Source organism: Moschus berezovskii, chromosome 19, assembly GCF_049115385.1.
Source record: "Moschus berezovskii isolate FMDL1 chromosome 19, NW_MosBer_1.0, whole genome shotgun sequence".
Classification (NCBI taxonomy): Eukaryota; Metazoa; Chordata; class Mammalia; order Artiodactyla; family Moschidae; genus Moschus; species Moschus berezovskii.
This window is the reverse complement of record NC_142478.1, coordinates 8533268-8554352: the sequence shown is the minus strand read 5'-3', so window position 1 is coordinate 8554352 and position 21085 is coordinate 8533268.

Genomic DNA, 21085 nt, shown 5'->3' with positions numbered 1-21085 from the left:
TTAAACTTCCTGTGGGACCTGAGAAAACAAATTCAGATTCCCCAAAATGGCCAGATTTTACCCAGTTTCTGGGTTTCCCTAGCTTTGCTATGCCTGTTAATGGGAATCTCAAGGCAAATAAACCTAAATAACAACCTGAACAGGTCAAGGCAGTAGCTGCATGGGATCAGGCTGCAGGGCTTGAGTGAGAGGCTAGAGCGGGAACACCGATGGACCCCCCAGACTGCAGTGGGCACAGCCCAGACTCCTCCAGGTGCTGGGTGTGCAGAAGGCCCTGGGCTGGCCCTGCCACTGCCCCCAGGTATGGCCTTCCTACTCCAGAGTGAGGGGGACGCAGGAAGCTCCCCTCCCCCAGCACTTCCCACCTAGCAAAAGAATATTTTTGATGCGTTTTCTCACTCACTTTTATGAGCCAATTACATAGATGTAAGACTGGGTGGATTTGTCCAAATTCTGAAAAAGTTGGATTGTAGTAGTATCTATAGAACAGACTCTGGCAGAATAATCCAAGAAAGTCTTTCTTAGGAGAAAGTCACACCAGAATATCATGAGACAAATCAACTTTGGGGAGCCAATCTCCTTCCAGTCTTCCCAGGATCCTTCCTGCCACAGTTAGAGATGAGAACTTACAATCAGGTGACTCTAGTCCTGGACTCTAGTCCAAATTCTGGGAGAAGGCAATAGCAACCCAGTCCAGTATTCTTGTCTGGAGAATCCCAGGGACAGAGGAGCCTGTTGGGCTGCCGTCTATGGGGTCGCACAGAGTCGGACACGACTGACGCGACTTAGCAGCAGCAGCAGCAGCAGTCCAAATTCTGAGATGCTGTATTTTTCCTTCGGTCTACCTCTACTCCCTTTTACTTACAAGAGAGATTTTAAACTGGTGGGGGTTTAATGTTTCAGTCACTTTCAGCAGAATTAAATCTCGAAAAAGGAGCCAAGAGAGACCAGTGCTTCACCTAAAGGTTTTAGTGCTGAAATTTTAGACACTCTGATGTCTTCTCACCCCTGCAATTTTCTACGCTGTGTCTTAAAATCAGGCACTGCTCACTGTTTCTCTGCCAGGCTGTCTATCAGATTGTGCCAGTGTGAGCTGCTGCATTTTCAGGTAAAAGTATTATTATGATCTAGGTTCTTTTGAGTCAAAGAACGTCACATGATTTGATGATACAGTTAAAGGAAGCAGTGTAGAAGAAATTAAGGCATATACTACTAACAAATGAAAAAAAAAATGTTATGATTTAACTATAGCTGTTTACAGTATTGGGTTGATTTCTGGTGTGCAGCTTTAGATTTTTTTCCATTATAGGTTATTACAAGAACTTGAATATAGTTCCCCAAGCTGTATAGTAAGTCCTTGTTGTTTATCTGTTGTATATATGGCTATGTGTGTCTGTTAATCGAATAGTCCTGATTTATCCCTCTCCTTCCCCTTAAAATTTTTTTTATTTTCAGATGAGATGGAAGTACATGGAAGTAATGTGGCAGAAAGCAGTTTGGATTGGTAAGAACTCTCTGGATTAGAATACCTCCTTAGGGAGGTCACGAGGGTAAGACATAGATGCTGTATTGGTTTGGATCCAATGCCTTTCTTTTTTATTAAAAAAAAATGTATCCCCCCAGATTATAAAATCCATGTGTGCTCAGTCGTTTCCAACTCTTTTTCGACCCTATGGACTGTAACCCACCAGGCTCCTCTATCCGTGGGATTCTCCAGGCAAGAATACTGGGGTGGGTTGCCATTTCCTCCTCCAGGGGATCTTCCTGACTCAGGGATCAAACCTGCATCTCCAGTGTCATTTTGCAGGTGAATTCTTTATCTCTGAGTCATCGGGGAAGCTTATTGTAGAAATTTTATAAAACAGATTATTATAGAGATGAATTAAAAGTCATCCAAAGACTCCTCTGGTAGTCTAGTGGCTAGTAGTTAAGACTGCATGCCCCCAGTGCAGGGAACCAGGTTTCGATCCCTCGTCAAGAAGCTACATCCTGCATGGTGCAACTAAGATCCCGCGTACCACAGCTAAGACTTGGCACAGCCAAATAAATAAGCAAAAAAAAATTTTTTTAAGTCATCCAAAAAAATTCTATTTCCCAGAGTCAGCCACTCTTGACACTTTGGAATGTTCCCTAATGATCTTTAGAACTTGTATACACATATGCTGATTTTTTTCCAAAAAGACCAAGAGGATGTCCTTAAAGTTTGTAAATAAAAGTGAATATCATATGTACTATCTTTTGATTTCCAGGCCTGTTTTAACACTATAACACAGATTTATCCCTCTAGACATGAGTAATACCGTGATGATACATTAGTTTGTATGGTGGTTGTATTTAGCATGTTTACTGAAATCTCCACTAATTCTAATAGTTCATGTAAAGTTTGTTTTGATCTTCCATATCAAAAAAGCATATTATTTATGAATGGTGACAACGTGATTTGTTCCTTTTTAATCTGTTTTTCTCTGATTTCCTTTTTCTTATTTCACTCTGTTGGATAAGACCTCTGTTGGATAGAACAATGCTTAATAGAAGCTGGGATGAAGGATAAGGTATCGTACAAAGAGTCTAATGTTTTAAAAGTATAAAATTAAAGTGTCACTCATAATGAAAGCTATTCATTGGCTACAAATGAAAGATACTTTCCTTAACTTGAAAAAGACTATCTACCAAAAGTCTACTAAGAATATTCTACTTTTGAAATGGTCCCAAGTCTAAGAGGATAAATACATGCCATATTGTTGGAGGAGGCCTACCTAGAAATAAAAAAGTAATGGACATTGATATTATTGACATATTAAAATGGACACTTTCTAAATCAAAGTCTTTCTGGAAAATAACTAACATATATTTATATAATTTCTAAAGGCCATTAGCAAACATTCTAAAATATCAAGAATAATTGACTCAAGATAGAGGAATTTGTATTTATATCAGATGAGCCAATTTAAAGGCAAAACATTTTGTATGGATAAAGATGAAATGTTAAATAACTTTTGAAAAAATTCATTAGGAACATAAAGCATATTTAAAAAAAAAACCTGATAATCTCTTTTAACAACTAAATTCAAACTACCACACAGTTTCATTTATCTCACATGCTAGCAAAATAATTCTTAAAATTCTCCAAGCTAGTCTTCAACAGTATGTGAACCAAGAACCTCCAGATGTTCAAGCTTAGAAAAGGCAGAGGGACCAGAAATCAAATTGCTAACATCCATTGGATCATAGAAAAAGCAAGAGAATTCCAGAAAAACATCTACTTCTGCTTTATTGAATATGCCAAAGCCTTTGACTATGTGGATTACAACAAACTGGAAAATTCTGAAAGAGATGGAAATACCAGACCACCTTACCTGTCTCCTGAGAAATCTGTATGCAGATCAAGAAGCACCAGTTAGAACCAGACATAGAACAGCAGACTGGTTCCAAATTGGGAAAGGAGTACATCAAGGCTGTATATTGTCACCCTGCTTATTTAACTTATATGCATAGTGTGAAATGCTGGGCTGGATGAAGCACAAGCTGGAATCAAGATTGCCAGGAGAAATATCAACAACCTCAGATATGCAGATGACACCACCCTTATGGCAGAAAGTGAAGAGGAACTAAAGAGCCTCTTGATGAAAGTGAAAGAGGAGAGAGAAAAAATTCACTTAAAACTCAAAGAACAAAGATCATGGCATCTGGTCCTATCACTTCATGGCAAGTAGCTGGGGAAACAATGGAAGCAGTGACAGACTTTATTTTGGGGGGCTCCAAAATCACTGCAGATGATGACTGCAGCCATGAAATTAAAAGACACTTGGAAGAAAAGCTATGACCAGCTTAGACAGTATGTTAAAAAGCAGAGACATTACTTTACCGACAAAGGTCCTTCTATTCAAAATTATGGTTTTTCCAGTAGTCATGTATGGATGTGAGAGTTGGAACATAAAGAAAGCTGAACGCTGAAAAATTGATCCCTTTGAACTGTGGTATTGGAAAAGACTCTTGAGAGTCCCTTGAACTGAAAGGATATCAAACCAGTCCATCCTAAAGGAAATCAGTCCTGACTATTCATTGAAAGGACTGATGCTGAAGCTGAAGCTCCAAGACTTTGGCCACCTGATGCAAAGAACTGACTTGTTAGAAAAGACCCTGATGCTGGGAAAGATTGAAGGTGGGAGGAGAAGGGGACGACAGAGGATGAAATGGTTGGATGGCATCACCAACTCAATGGACATGAGTTTGAGTGAGTGCCTGGAGTTGGTGATGGACAAGGAAGCCTGGCATGCTGCAGTCCATGGTGTCACAAAAAGTCAGACATGACTGAGTGACTGAACTGAACTGATACTTATTTTGAATATTTCTATATTTTGAAGTAAATGTCTATTTTTATTCTCCCAGTAGTCACCCTTGAACTTTATTCTGCACACCTGATTTAAGAAAGCTAATATTAAATGAACATGTCTACTCTCCTTGGAACAAAAATAAGGACCTTAATGTGCTTTAACTTTGATGATTGCCTTCCATGTCATTATCTAATATTTGGGCTTGGTTTTTATGAATCTGATGCTCTGCCTACCATGCTAAGGAGGCAGGCTTGGTTTTGTTTTTAAACTCTATAAAATTAGTCATTTTTACTATGCATAATGCTAAGGTTTCTGCAGATGATGCTTATTTAGATTTACTCTTGCATTTACCAATTTATTTTGGTCAACACTGTAGTGTTTAATGTGTTCCCCTCTTGTTTTCTCAGCTCCATTTATTTCTAAATAACTTCAGTAGTTCTTTCAACAAGGGTCTGTGAGGGATAAACTCTCATCTTTGTTTGCATTGTTTTGCATTCACTGTGAGTGGAAGTTTCTCTGGCCATGATCCTTTGTTGACAATTATATTTCCTGAATACTTTGAGGATGTCATTCTACTGTATTTGGTGTCTACTTTTGCTGATGAGACATCATCTCTTTGTTCATCCTTTTTAGATATTGTTCTTCAATTCTTTAAATTCTTAAAATTTCTGGTTATTTTCCTTCTCTTTATTTTATGTGTTGTGTTCTAAGTAAGTTCTTTATATTTGTCTTCCAATTTACTAATTTTTTCTTTGGCTGATTATAATTTCTTTTTTTTAAATCTATTCTTACTTTCAGTGACTATATTTTTAATATTACAGTATCTAATTCTTTTAGTATGAGCTCTTCTTTATTTTATGTGATAATTTAAAACTTTTACCCTACTATTTCTCTAAAACTGTTCTTTTTTTCCATTTGGTGTATGAAATTTTTCTCTTATTGTATGTGCTTTTATTCCTTAGATTGTCTACACATCTTCACAGGGTTTTGTTTTTGTGGCAATCTGTGACAACGTCCGGAGAAGGCAATGGCACCCCACTCCAGTACTCTTGCCTGGAAAATCCCATGGAGGAGCCTGGTAGGCTGCAGTCCATGTGGTCTCGAAGAGTTGGACACGACTGAGCGACTTCACTTTCACTTTTCACTTTAATGCACTGGAGAAGGAAATGGCAACCCACTCCAGTGTTCTTGCCTGGAGAAGCCCAGGGATGGCGGAGCCTGGTGGGCTGCTGTCTATGGGGTCGCGCAGAGTTGAACACGACTGAAGTGACTTAGCAGCAGCAGCAGTGACAATATCCTTATAAACTGCATTTTGCTTGTGATTTTTTCCAAGTTTCACCATCCTGAGACCAATTTTTTTGTCAGTTTTCAGCCTGGGATTACTACCCTATGAGTAAAATATGTTTAGACATTACATTTGTGTAGGAGGCTCAGGAGGATTTTGGAGGCTCCCCCCTACCATGAAGGGAAGAGACACGTTTCGCTGATGCTTTTCTGGGTCAGTGGGTTCTATTCCTGCCATTCATGGAGGAAGGTTCTGGTTTTATGAGGGGATTTCAGCTTTAACCACTCACCTGATCCTGTCTCGGTGCGCTGTCTTCTGTCTCAGCATGGGCATAGAAGCGCCAGCTCACAGCTGTCAAGTTACGGATCTGGATCGGATGGTCTCCTGAACTTCTATGGTATGATTTAAAGCAGTCACTCCTCTGACTTTCGACGTGTGATTTTCTGCTTGTTTCCATTGTCCCCTGGGAGTTCCCTCTGTCCTTTCCTCTTTTCCTTCCTCTCTTCCTGACTCACGCTCCTTTTCTCAGCTACATATTTAAATCGGTTTTAAAATTTAATGTAACATCTCTATTTTTTGTAGTGGAAAGGCATTGCATTAGTCGAGTTTACTGTTTTGTCAGAAACTGGACACCCATACTCGGTTTTGCTTGCTATTGTTTAACATTAAAAGCATTTTTTTTCATTTTATCACAAACTCTTTGTAAACATAATTTTAATTTCAGTATATTTAGGTTGATGATTAACATAATTTCTTCAATTATTCCCCAAACCCTTACATTTCTTCAGATTTTAAATTTGGCTATTAATAATGCTGCAGATGACACTGAGCAAAATATGTTTTCCATATTTGGGGCTATTTAAATTATTACTCCTTTTCTTCCATAAAGAAGTTGGGTGGGTATGACTTTACACACAGTACAAAGAATTAATTGAGCTAGGAGGAAGAAAACCTATTGATCGGAAAACAACAAACAAGGCATAGGGTTGGCTCAGAACAATTGATTCTACCTTTTCCTTGAATTAAGCCATAAACCTAAGGTGACTAAAGATGTAAGGGGAGAATCACGGTTAAACATGTGTTTCTCATTGTCTGTAAGCGAAAGTCAAATGAGTTGTTCTGGAGAGGCATAAGTTTTCCTTAACATTATTATGGGGAGCAGGAAGACACCCATAGCATAATGCTGGCATGCAATTCAGTAAATGGTTTAAGAGGGAGCAAAATAACATCTTTCATATATGCAACTTCCTGAAGTCTGTTCTTCCAAATACAGTAGAATGACATCCTCAAAGTATTCAGGAAATATAATTGTCAACAAAGGATCATAGCCAGAGAAACTACCACTCACAGTGAAGGCAAAACAACGCAAACAAAGATGAAGAGAGTTTATCCCTCACAGAGCCTTGTTGAAAGAACTACTGAAGTTATTTAGAAATAAATGGAGCTGAGAAAACAAAAGGGGAACACTGGAAAAGACTCTGATGCTGGGAAAGGTTGGGGGCGGGAGGAGAAGGGGACGATGGAGAATGAGATGGCTGGATGGCATCACCGACTTGATGGACATGAGTTTGAGTGAACTCCGGGAGTTGGTGATGGACAGAGAGGCCTGGTGTGCTGTGATTCATGGGGTCGCAGAGAGTCGGACACGACTGAGCGACTGAACTGAACTGAAGACTGTTTTCATCCACGGATAATCTTTCATGTAGAATATCTACCATAGGGGTCTTCCTCTGGAGACTGAAACTTCTGAACTTGTCTGACAAATAGGTGTGTTGCCTTATGGTAGATTTGAAGCTGTTGCTGTTAGTCTTCTACAGGTAACCCTTCCACCCTCAGCCCCCAAAAGGGCTCCTGATCGCATTGATTGCCCTGGAAACTGGTAGTGGCCCCATGTGGGGAGGATGTAAGACCTGAGTTGGCTCAAATATAACATATGAGTGCCTGCATACTAAGTTGCTTCAGTTATGTCCAACTCTGAGACCCTGTGGACTGTAGCCCACCAGTCTCTTCTGTCCATGGGATTCTCCAGACAAGAATACTGGGGTGGGTTGTCATTTCCTCCTCCCAGGGATCTTCCTAACCCATAACAAGAAGGAGCCTATTTATTCCCTATCTCTTCCAGATCTGAGCAGGAAACACAAAGCTCTGGTTGCCATGGGAAGCCATCTGCTCCCACAAGCCAGTGTTAGGCTGAGTCTGATGCTAAGACGACAGCAAGAAATAACAGAGGGAGGAGGGCTATTGATGACATCATTCACTGGTGACTGCACATGCCTCAGACTTGCTCACTTCTAGATTTCTGCTATTTTCAGACATTTCCTTCTAGCTTAAGGCAGTTTGAGTTACGGTTTTGATACACCAGAAAGTATCTTAACTGATACAGCGATCCATAAACGTCACCAAGGAATCTATGACCAAAATAATGTTAAAATCATTGAGCTACAGAAATGGTTAACAGTCATAACAACCATTGTGTGTAATACGATTTTCAAGCACTCTGCACTACGCTTAGCCCTCTATGTGCATGCATTTAGTTTATCTTCACCAGAACTCAGTGAGATCGGTATCATCATTATAATCATTCCCATTTTACAGAAACAGAAACTGAACCATTAAGGTTAAGGAATTTGGCTGAGGTCACTCAATTGCTAAATCCATATAGCCTATTTCCAGGGCAGGATCACGCTGCTGTGCTGTTTCTGAGTAACATGCATATGGTTGCTGTTCAGTTGCTAAGTCATGTCTGACTGTTTTGAGACGCTGTGGACTGTATCCTGCCACGTTCCTCTGTCTATGGCAATTTCCCAGGCAAGAATACTGGAGTGGGTTTTCATTTCCTTCCCCAGGGGATCTTTCCAACCCAGGGGTCAAACCCGCATCTCTTGCATTGGCAGGTGGATTCTTCACCACTGAGCCACCAGGGAAGCCCAAAGTACATGTACCTCCTACATAAAGAGCATGCGCCCAACCTTGGGTTTGTAAAGATTGAACAACACAGAGCAGGATGTTAATCCTGGGAGGACAGCTATTCTGCATTGCCAGGTGCTGGCAGACTACAACTTCGATGGTCAGTGGGGCATGGAGAGGACATCACGGTTAAGAGGAGGGACTGGTGTGCAAGTAGCCGGAGCTGAACCCTGGCTTTGCTGCTCACTAGCTCCATGATCTAATCTGTAGGAGTCTCATTTTCCTCAACTAGAAAATGGAGGAGCTCACATGGCGCTTGCTAGGTTTTATCAGGACTTTGTAAAGTGGTGCACAGAGGGTAATGTCTTATTGAAAGGCCACAGTTTAGAATGGATGACTTCTGGCCTCTGCATGAGACTGTGGCGGGGGAGGTACAGTGCACAATTCTGAGAGTAGATTGAAAAGCAGGGGCTGTATTTATGTGAGGTGCTTCTAGGCAAATTCAGAGACAGAAAGTAGAATAGAGATGAGTAGGAGTTAGGAGGAAGGGATGATTTTTGATTAAGGAACAGTGCCTGCTATCACTTCAGTCGTGTCCAACTCTTTGCAACCCTATGGACCGTAGACCCCCAAGCTCCTCTGTCCATGGGATTCTCCAGGCAAGAATACTGGAGTGGGGTGTCATGGCCTTCTCCAGGGCCTAGGGATCAAACCTGCATCTCTTATGTCTCCTGTATCGGCAGGCAGGTTCTTTACCACTAGTACCACCTGGGAAGCCCTAAGGGACAATAGGAATGATGATAATAGTGCTTTTGAATGTCACAAGCAGAAGGTCTGTTAGGAAAATTTTAAACCCATAAAAATAATGAGATTATATTTTTAGAGCACATTTAATACATATTATCTCCTTGATCATAATTGTTAGCTGCGTAATAAAAAAAAGTCAAAGGAATGATGAAAGAGAAAAGATATCAAAGGGTTATTTTCTCATTGCCTTGCCTTTTGGAGAAAGTGTTCCTGGACCCCTGCAGTGGGATTGTCCTGCAGTGGAAGGGTTGTGACCTTCACAGATTATTAGGAGACACAGAATTCACAGTGTCCCCTGGATGAATAGAGTGGAAGCTTTCCCCCGAAGACCTGCTTGCTCTCCCAGAGTCTTCATTTCACATGTGGTTAAGTTTCAGGCTTAAAACTAAAAAGAATCCTAATAATAAATTTTAAAAAATCACATGACACTCTGTGTCTAAAGAAGAGGAAAAACACCTCTAAACTTTTAAAAGAAAGTGCATCTTTATAATAACAATAAAATCCTCCCAATCAAGCCTTTAAGAGGCAGACTGCATCCCTGTCTTTGCCTGGGGCCCATAACTATCCTTGGCTAATCTTCCTTTGACAGATAAAGAGCAGCTATATCCATTCTTATAGCTCAATTTTAAACTTTATTCAGAGAAGTGTGGAGAGGGAGCCCTGGATGGGAATAAAAAATGAGTATTTGAGACCAACAGGGGAAGAGGGAGATGGGATCACTGATTTGCAGAATAGATGCTTCTAGAAGAAAAAAAAGCACATCCACAACCTTCTGATTTGTTCAGAGCTGGTTTGGACACACCTCTGAGACTGTAGGGTCATGTCCAGGTCAGTCATGTACAGAAATCCACATCCACTCCCATCCAGCTTTTCTTGAGCTGTACCATGTGCATGCTAAGTTGCTTCAGTCATGTCCGACTCTTTGAGACCCTATAGACTGCAGCCCTCCAAGCTCCTCTGTCCATTAAATTCTCCAGGCAAGAATATTGAGTGGGTCACCATTTCCTTTTCCAGAGGATCTTCCTGACCCAGGGATCAAACCCCTGTCTCTTACGTCTCCTGCATTGGCAGGAAGGTTCTTTACCACTAGCGCCACCTGGGAAGCCAGAGGGGTACCATAGCTGATGGTTATTCTGAGGGGTAGAATTGATGGTCATTTGGCCCCTTATTCCGTTCCGTTCTGTTGCTCAGTCGTGTCCGACTCTATGCGACCCCGTGGACTGTAGCCTACCAAGCTTCTCCGTCCATGGGATTCTCCAGGCAAGAATACTGGAGTGGGTTACCGTTTCCTTCTCCAGGGGATCTTCCTGACCCAGGGATCGAACCCAGGTCTCCCGCATTGGAGGCAGACGCTTTAACCTCTGAGCCACCAGGGAAGCCCTGGCCCCTTATTACTGAGGAGAAAATGAGAAGAGTTTTTTCACATAGGCGAGAGAATAGAAAAGAGTGCCTGTAAGCATTGTGAGTCCTCAACAGTGGTCCCCAAGGGAGGCCATGACACCTTCTGTGCAAGGTACCTTTAAAAAGAAGAAAGCTATCTGGAGGCTCAAGAGGACTTCAGTTTAGCTCTGTATTAGAAATGAATGCTTCCAATGGGGCTTTTGAGCCCTGTGGCACTGGGTCTTCATGGAAGTGAGATTTCTGTTCCATATGGATTTGCTAGAAAGGCACTTTGAGGGGCTGTAAGCCCTTTTCTCTTGACCTGCCCTTTCCACAGGGATGGGTGGAGCCAGTCTTGTTTAAATGATTTAGTCCTGTTCTCCTGACTACAGTTGATAGGATCCCTACCCCAATCAAATCTAGTTAAATTCTCACTCCTAAACTCCTAGGGTTTAGGATTGAGACAGAATGCCTACATTGATTTAGTATTTGCTAGAAGTACTATAAACCCTGAAGCCATGGAAACACCATCTTTTATTAAATGTATGGAAGAGCAGACAAAGTGATCTATTTAGGGATAAAGAGCTAACAGTATTGTCTGTTCCTGTCATCTTTCTAGACCTCAGTTCTAGTTTTGTGTTTGTTTTTTTTTTTAAAGGACTATACTTGGGTTCTGTGAGCTAATTTAACTCTTAAACTAGCCAGAGTTGGTTTCCTTTACTTGCAACTAAAATAACCTTAAGGACTTTCGGCTTGGGTGGGTTTCTACCGATTCTTGGACTGACAATGGTGGTGTGGATCATCTCCAAGTTTGCTATTTTAGGGACGGCTCCTACCAGAGATGCCCACAGAAAAGGAGTTTCAGTGACCAGTCAGTGGGGTCCATCTTCTACTGTCTTCAGATCCCATCAGGATGGGAGAGTCACCAAGGACTCCAAACTAGGAGTCACCTGGATTGTTCTTTCCTTAGTTTCCCTCCCAATGATCTAATCCAGCTCCAGATCTTTTTAGTTCCACTTCCAAAGCATATCCTGTATCTATTTGTTCACTTCTGTCTGTGCAGAGGGAATGCCCTACCCGAAGTCATCAGTATTCTTTATTTCAGTTACTGCGGTGATCTCTTAGATGGCCTCTGGTATTACTGCATCCACTATTCCCCCCACCCCAGAACTGTATCCACGTGGAAACATAAATCAAATCACTTTCCTATTTGAAACTTTCAAATAGGAAATTTGTGTTAGGACGCAAACTAAAACTGAGGTAGCTGCTGCTGCTGCTAAGTCGCGTCAGTCGTGTCCGACTCTGTGCGACCCCATAGATCGCAGCCCACCAGGCTCCCCCGTCCCTGGGATTCTCCAGGCAAGAACACTGGAGTGGGTTGCCATTTCCTTCTCCAATGCAGGAAAGTGAAAAGTGAAAGTGAAGTCGTTCAGTCGTGTCCGACTCTTAGCGACCCCATGGACTGCAGCCCACCAGGCTCCTCCATCCATGGGAGTTTCCAGGCAAGAACACTGGAGTGGGGTGCCACTGCCTTCTCCTATCACTGAGGTAGCATGAATCCAAAATACAAAGAATGGTTCAAACAAAGGAAGCAAGCTGGTTCAGGGCGGGCGGGTGGCCACGTTGTGTGTACTCATGAGGTGACCAGGTTCCTTCGCCCTTGTTCATCATGCCATATGGTGTTGCCGTCATGTTCCAAAGTTTAAACTGGCTCTATAGCTATTTCTGTTCCAGTCACTGGAATGGGAGAAAAAGAAAGGAGAGTAATGTCTCATCATTTTAAGAGTGAGGTCCAGAAGTTGCATCCATTCCTTTGTCACATCTCATGGACAAGAATTTAATCAGATAGCTGTATATTTTCACAAAATACAGCTGGCAAATGTACTTTCAAACTGTGTGGCATTTGCTGGCTAAAAATCAAAGATCTGAGAACTAAAAAGAAAGGGAGAATGAATATGGGGGCAACTAGCAGTCTTTTCTGTAGTACCTCTCATAGCTGCCCATGCTCACAGAATGAAATCCAAGACTTGACCTAATCCAAGCCTTGGAGGTGATCTGGCTCCATCTGCTTCTCTTGTCACATTCCCATCACCCCCTGCCGCTCACTTGGCCCAATTAGGACCTCCTGCTTTCTGCTCCTGGAACGTGCCATGCATGTTTTGGCCTCAGGGTATTTGCACTTGCTATTTCTTTTGCCTTCAAAGCTCTAGTCAGATCTCTCTAGGTCTCTCTGCTTCTCATTCTTCAGGTCTCAGCTTAAATGCTACCTTCTTCCAGGAGCCTTCATCACTCACTCTTGTCAGAACTGTCTAGGATCCCAGAGGCCTACTTTGTTCAGTCACTTTCCATCACAGTTTTGTTGACTATCATTTTTTGCCAATCTGAGTTTATCTCTTTGTTTGTGTTCTTGTCTGCTTATCTCGCCCACACCACACCTTAGAATTTGGGCTTCCAGAGAGCAGGGACTTTACCGGTCCCACCCAGACTGGTACAGAGTGGGCCCTGACACATGATACTGACTCAAATATTTGCTGGGTGAACCAGTGGTCAGCCTAGGATCTGGCACGAGCATTTCCAAATAGCAGTGCTTCCGTTCAGTGCTGGGGATCATCTGCGGCCCCTGTCCTCTGCCTCCTGATGGGGCCCATCTGGTCAGAGACGAGGCCCCTCTGTGAGGGGTTCTGGCTTGTTACTCTGTGGCAGGTCGGCGGCATTGTTCCACAGTTTCACGTTCCACTGGCCCAACTCAGGCTGTTTTCATTCCTGAAACAGGTCTAAAAACCACTCCCTGGAGACTTGGAGAATGACTGAATTACCTGAAACGGAATAATTTGTTATAGCTTATTTAACCATGTGCAGAATGACTCTCAAACTGACTTCAATTAATGGGTCTTCCAAAGGATGCCCTCTTCCAACCCCCACTTGGCCCTGCACTGCCTCATCCCCTGTGTGCTTGGGGGAAGGTGAAGGATACAGTATTTATAACGAGCAAGTATGAGCAGTAGAATTCCCAGACGGTGACACAGGATGAGAACCTAGCCCCACAATAATAATCCTAAATGTTATTTATATGTCATTTCTCTGCCAGAGTCATTTAGGTAGCTCCCCAAAGGACCATGCAGGAAAATTTCCACTGTCAGCATGTGCCAAAAGTCTTAATAAGTAAGGTTCAGGGGGTTTTAATTAAAAAGAGTTCATTCAGTGGCCTTTCCCCAGCCAAAATAAAGTCTGTTCCAGAGAAGAGGGCTGCAGCCATCACCCTGGACCAGCACCATCTCCCCAGGACATTTCTTGAGGCCATTGATATGAGGGAGGCAGATTCCTATGCATCCTGAGACGTTGCTCTGCCACAAATGGAATTCCAGTGTCGAGAGCCAACTTTGCTAAAACGTTGTCAGCTCCCGTGGAGGAGGATGGCAAAGACCCTGAACACCGAGGGGAAAGCCACACAAGGGTTGTTATTTTTCAAACAGCGCTTAATGCAGTTTTAAGCAAAGATTTCTCAGGAGCAGGAACAAGTGTGGCTGTCAGTATAACTGTCAACTGTGAGTGAATTGGAACATCAGAAAGAGCATTTTAAAAACCTAGTAATCATTTTTACCCATTACTCTACAAATACGTTTCTACTTACTGATTCCCATGGGAATCAAAATGCTGTAAGGGGGGAGGAAGCCTCTTCTTTCAAGTCACACTGGAAGGAGGGCTTGCCAGAACGCCCAGGAGAAGGATTCAGGCTTCCAGATCCTTCTAAGGTTTGCAGTCTGCTGTCTGATGGGCCTGGGTCTCATCCACTAGACACAGCACGTACTTTTCAGCTGGTCCCTGATGGGCAGCCAGACTGCTGAGTTGGAAAAGGAAATGTTATGTGTTACCTGCCAGTCCTGGTGGATCATACACCTGGCATCTGTAGATTCTGCATGTTAAGCTGTTGGCCTGGTGACCCACAGAGTCCCAGGGAGTCCGTTTCCACTCAGAGAAAACAGCTATGATTGGCAATAGCAGCTAATGAATTCTTACTTGGAGACAAACATTGACTTCACCTTTGAGCCCCAAGGAGCCTTGGGAAAGATCAGGCTACTCAGAACTTTTTGAGGAATTTTACCTTAGAAAGGTGAATTTGGGCAAGATCTTGTCAGTGGGAGGACCAGGGGTCGGCATCCTATAGGCAGAGGGCTTCACAGATGGTGGGATCCAGCCACCTGCTCCCCAAGCAGGTCACTGTCTGAATCAGCTGCTAATCCCACCTAGAGGAATTTCCAGCACAGAGGGTTCATGTGACCTTGGAGAGGCACTTGATGTCAGAGTCAAGGGTGGGGAGGGGAGGCTTGTGACCAGCTCCCCTCCTTTTACAGTGGAAGAAGTCAAGGATCAGGGAGGTGTCAAGGTTGCTGAACTCCTTAACAGCACAGCTCAAATGTTTCCTGGACAGAAATTTCAAAGATTGGCTTTGGTGATGTGATAGATAAATATAGCCTAACATTTTGTTGTGAAAATGCTCCGGAGTTCTGAAAGCCAGGAGCAGATGCAGCTCCACAAGAAGCATGATAAGAATGCCCCCGCACGCCTGCTGCGGAACGCAAGGGCGGGCGCATTCCCCAGCTCCCACGGCAGCGTCTGCCCTGGGCCCTCGCGGGTCCAAGTGGACCCAAGCCCTTACTACCGCCGTGTCTTGGCCTGAACTCCCCAGCCTCGACAGGGAGGCTGATGACCCCACCAGGAATGAAAAGCAATGCCAGTTGTAGATTGCAGGATGATCAATGAGGACAGAACGACTGCTATTCCAGTGCCCCTGCGGTCAGATGCGGAGAAATAAAGAGGGAAATGAGGCAGCAGGAAGCACGTGAACATCTGCCCCAGTCACAAAGTCTGCCCGCTCTGGGGCAAAGTCCAGAGGGGCCTGCTCAGATCTCTAGCCTTTGTCCCTCTGTAGGTTTATAGTCCCTTGTTTCTGAGAGTTCATATTGTGTGCTCATATATTTCTGGTTACTAGGTGAGTGAAGCAAGCATTTCCTGGGGTTCAGTTCTGCCCAAGGCTCTAGGCTACATCAATGAACACAACACAGTCCCAGCCGGGAGAATCCCATGCAGGAAGCCCAGACCATGGAGAGCATGCCTGGTGAGAGTTCTGTGGAAGCAGGCTTGAGGAGCCAGGAATGACAGTGGGGAGGGAGCCCCAAAGTCTGGTTGTCTGAGCTGAGAACTACAGAAGGAACAAAGGTAACACCAAGACTGAATCTTCTGTTTCTGACGGATAAAGAACAGAGCTCTCGTGCTCTGAGCCAGGGGTTTGTCAGCAAACCTTCTCCATAAAGGTCCAGAGAGTCAACATTTCAGGCTTTGAAGGCCATGAGACCTATTTCAACCCCTCAGCGCTGCCCTGCAGCGTGAAAGCAGCTGTGGGCAATACATCCTCGAATGGGTGTGCCTGGGTTCCAATAAAACTTTATGTATAAAAACAGGCATTGGGTCAGATTGACCACAGGTTTTAGTTTGGGCACTTTATTCTAACCCATCAATAGGCCAAAACCCACTTCATGCTCACAACAAGGCTCTATGGTAGGTACAGATGGGAGAATGTAGGCAACGTGCTCAGAATAATACAGCCAGGGACAGGCAGAAGCAGAACCTGAGTTCAGGCTACCTGCCTTCATTGCGAAAAACCTTCACCTCGCCCATTTCCCTCATCCTTAAGATGCCTGAAAGTCACCATCACAGCCTTTCCCCTCTCCTTCTTCTCTCTTTCTGTCCTGGGTTTCTGGGTTCTTTGTCCTGAACATCCAGCACAGTGCCCAGCACTTCGGAGAAAGTATCAAAATAAGATAACACATAATCCCTGTGTTCCATCAGTTTATACTTCACTCAGGAAGACAAGAGGAAGAAGAAGAAGAAGGGGAGACAGGGAGACTTCCTTCCCACTCTGGAGGGCGTCCATCCCTGTAACCTTGCTATCGTTCCCCACCTCGGCCTTCCTGAGGATTCTAACTGGAGAGCCAGGAGACACTGGGTCCACGAAACTCTGTCCTTTGCCTCCCCACCTCCCAGGGTCAGGCTGCCCCCAGAGGCACTTGCTCTGCTCTGCTCCTCTGTGATATAGATAATTCAAGAGCAGGCTCTGTCCTACGGTGAAGCACCCTCCCCAGCGCTGCCTGTGACGGGGGCTGTGCTGTGCTGTGCTGTGCTGTGGACTCTGCTATTCTGATAGCAGATTTATCAACCATGAGGATGCTGTTTTGGTCTCCATATGCCCTTTTCTTTAGTCTGATTTCTCAATTAGTTTGTAGCTTGCTGGGCATGCATCCTTAATTGAGTCTATTGAATCCTCTGACAAATGATGCTAAGACAAGACAGGAGACACACCCTCTGCTTCCCTGGTCCCATTTTTAAAAAGCCCATGAGATATTTGGTACTGTAGAGTTCAGAGAGGGGAGAAGAGGTGCTAGGACCCCAGGAGGAGTGGACACTTTCACCCAGGAGATGGGCAGGACTTCAGGGATGAATATATCAACAGGCTAGGCTTTACATGTGTGTCATTGCTGCTTGGAATCAAGACATTGAGGATCCCATACTTCAAAAGACTTTCCCTCTTCTCTGGGAAAAGAGAGGAGTCTGTCCCCAAAGTCTTTTGTAGGACACAAAGGATAATTTCAAATATCCAGGGTATTTACTGAATCGTAGAACCTGGAACTATAGAGATAATTGATTGAGTCCGATTCTACAGGAACAAACGCTAAACGCAGGCTGCCTCAGAATCACCTGGGAAGTTGAAAAAAATACAAATGTCAGTTGCCACTCCATGGAGATTCTGATTCAGTAGTTCTAGGCCAGGAGTGGGATTGGTGGGGGGAGGTTATTTTAACAAGCTTCTTAGGCCATTAGGCAGCAAGGTTTGATCAGTCATCATTCATCTGAACCCTGCCAGTGATTGGAGCTCACCACCTCCCAAGACAGCCCTTCCTGACTCTTCATTTGAATATGGTGCCCAGTAAGTTCCGTTGCCTGGATCTGCCCATAGTCCCTTTTAAGTGCTGGGGGCAGCAACCAGTAGAACAACCCGTAAGGCGAAAGCACTGCGCTCTGTCCCCACCGTGAGAGACACACTCATCTTTCTCCCCCAGCTCTGTCTCCCTCAGGGTTTGACCTCACATCAGAGCATCCAATCACGTCTGCGTGTTCCCATTTGCATGCAGGTCTGACAACTCCAGTCTCACATTGGAATTGATCACTGACTTCCAGGCACCCGACCCAAAGCTAGTTACTCTGACATCTCTGACAAGGCTTAATTTATTCTTTCTTTCTTCTTTTCCTTTTTTCTCCTCTCTTATCTACTTCTCTCCACCTTCACTGAGGTGCTTAAGTGATGTACATAAGCTGCAAAAAAAAAAAAATGGTGTCAACAGCACTGATGCCTTTTGGAGGCTCTGAGGAGAGTCTGTTTCCTTGTTTCTTGCAGTTTCTTGAAGCTACTTGTATTCCTTGACTCATGTTCCCTTCCTCACGTGGAAAATGTGAGGAAAAATCTCCGTTTTCCAGGTGGCACTAGAGGTAAAAGAACCAGCCTGCCAATGCAAAAGATGCAAGGACATGGGTTTGATCCCTGGGTCTGATTCCTGGGTCAGGAAGATCCCCTGGAGAAGAAATGGGAACCCACTCCAGTATTCTTGCATGAAGAATTGCATGGACAGAGGAGCCTGGTGGGGCCACAGTCCAGGGGGTCGCAAAGAATCAGACACGACTGAGCACTCCTGCATGCTCATGAAACAATTGCCACAATAAAAATTGTGACTATATCCATCAGTCCCCCAAGTATTCCCTCACCCCTTAGTCATCCCTTCCTCCTACTTCTCGTCTCCAAGGTGACCACTGAGCTGCTTTTTGCTTGGCTGTTTTTGGACCAGGAGCTCTCCCCTGGTCTTGTCCCAGGCCAGTCACCCACCTGAGATTGATATCACTGACCAGTGCTGGAGGGTTCCAACCTCAGACTTCCTCCCAATCCTGCACCCTCCTTAGCCCTTCAGCCGGGGCTTGAAAAGCTCTCCTAGCCTCTAGATGATACTGGATGCATTTATCTCATCTTATACACGATAAGTCTTCACTGTTCATGGCTAATATAGTTATTATTATAATAATAATGACTACATATATAATAACTATTCTGTACCAGAAACTGAATTCTATAATAATACATGATAATAATTACTTTTTTCTGTTAACCTCACCCTAACCATATAAAGAAGGTCCTCATTTCTCCCTCTTGTCCATGAGGGGACATCATGACTGACTTAGTCAAACATCTTGCTGAAATCTACTATTCTGTAGATTCTTCTGCTATAATAATTTGAATCTTCACCATAACAGATTTGCTTCCTCTGAAAAGCACTATTTCTCTCATTAGAGACTTGACTGGTGTGTGTATTGTACCCTCAATAAAATAAAGGACTCTCCAGATTCAGAGTCACTCATAATATACTATTATTCTGTATTGATCTTGTTTCTAGTCAACAAGAACTTTTAGATATTTTGTAAGCAGTCTGGATTCAAATAAATATTGCTTGACTTCTCTAAAAGCCTTTTGATATGGCTGATTTCCAAAATGATCATAGAGATACTCCTGTTTGCCTTGGCAGAGGATGTGAAAGGCAGGGTGACCCCTCCTAATCCTACCACGAGCAAGTGCACAGTGAATTCTGCTATTGGGAATTTATTTATATCAGCCTGGAATCTCTAGAACTTTTGATATGGTTTTAGCATTTTCTCTCAGGAAAGGTGATTTTCTGGGTAAAATGTAACTGTAACATTAGAGAACCACTAGCATTAAAAACGGAGAAGGCAATGGCAAGCCACTCCAGCACTCTTGCCTAGAAAATCCCATGGATGGAGGAGCCTGGTAGGCTGAGTCCATGGGGTCACTCAGTCGGACACGACTGAGAGACCTCACTTTCACTTTTCACTTTCACGCATTGGAAAAGGAAATGGCAACCCACTCCAGTGTTCTTGCCTGGAGAATCCCAGGGACGGGGGAGCCTGGTGGGCTGCCGTCTGTGGGGTCGCACAGAGTCGGACACGACTGAAGCGACTTAGCAGCAGCAGCAGCAGCAGGATTAAAAAAAAATAGTAGCAAAGATGTCATCTAAATTCACAGCATATTTTATTGCCAAATGTGAAATAATATACATTGTCCCTTGGACAGCAAGGAGATCCAACCAGTCCTTCCTAAAGGAAATCAGTCCTGAATATTCATTGGAAGGACTGATGCTGAAGCTGAAACTCCAATACTTTGGCCACTTGATGAGAAGAACTGACTGACTGGAAAAGACCCTGATGCTGGGAAAGATTGAAGGCGGAAGGAGAAGGGGACGACAGAGGATGAGACAGTTGGATGGCATCACTGACTTGATGGACTTGAGTTTGAGTAAACTCCAGGAGTTGGTAATGAACAGGGAGGGCTGGCGTGCTGCAGTCCATGGGATTGCCAAGAGTCAGACACAACTGAGCGACTGAACTGAACTGAACTGAAACAATACAAATTCGATTTACATTAAATATGTGGAAAATATCAACAACAGTAAAGCTTATTTATGTCAAGATCCGTCGTTTTAAGGTGCAGGAAGCTAGTTTATTCAGTTTCACAGACATAAACCATGACTGAATCCAGTGTCACTTCATTGTAGGGACCCCTACACCTGTCTACCCACTAAGATATGGAATAACCAGTCTGTTACTGAGGTCCAGGGCTTTCCCAGCAGACTTGGATCCACAGCACTGTCTCTGGTTCAGCTCTGACTTCACGGAGCTGCCTCTTCTCAGTGGCTACATATAAAGCTGATTTTCCAAAGTTCTTTAGATCAAGCTTATTTTCATTCTCATTCATTCATTCATTCAACAAATATTTATCCAGCACCTACTACATTTTGGGGCTTCCCTGGTGACTCAGAGGGTAAAGCGTCTACCTGCAATGCGGGAGACCCAGGTTCAATCCCTGGGTTGGGAAGATCCCCTGGAGAAGGAAATGGCAACCCACTCCAGTACTCTTGCCTGGAAAATTCCATGGACTTAGGAGCCTGGTAGGGTCCATGGGGTCACAAAGAGTCAGAAATGACTAAGCAACTTCACTTTCACTTTGCTATATTTTAGACACTTGTGATGTAACAGTAAACAAAATAGAAAAAGTCATAGAGATTGTATTACAGACAGTAAACAGAAAAAATCAGTAAATATATACCATGAACTTCCAGATGTTCAAGCAGGTTTTAGAAAAGGCAGAGGCACCAGAGATCAAATTGCCAACATCCACTGGATCATGGAGAAAGCAAGAGAGTTCCAGAAGAGCATCTATTTCTGCTTCATTGACTATGCCAAAGCCTTTGACTGTGTG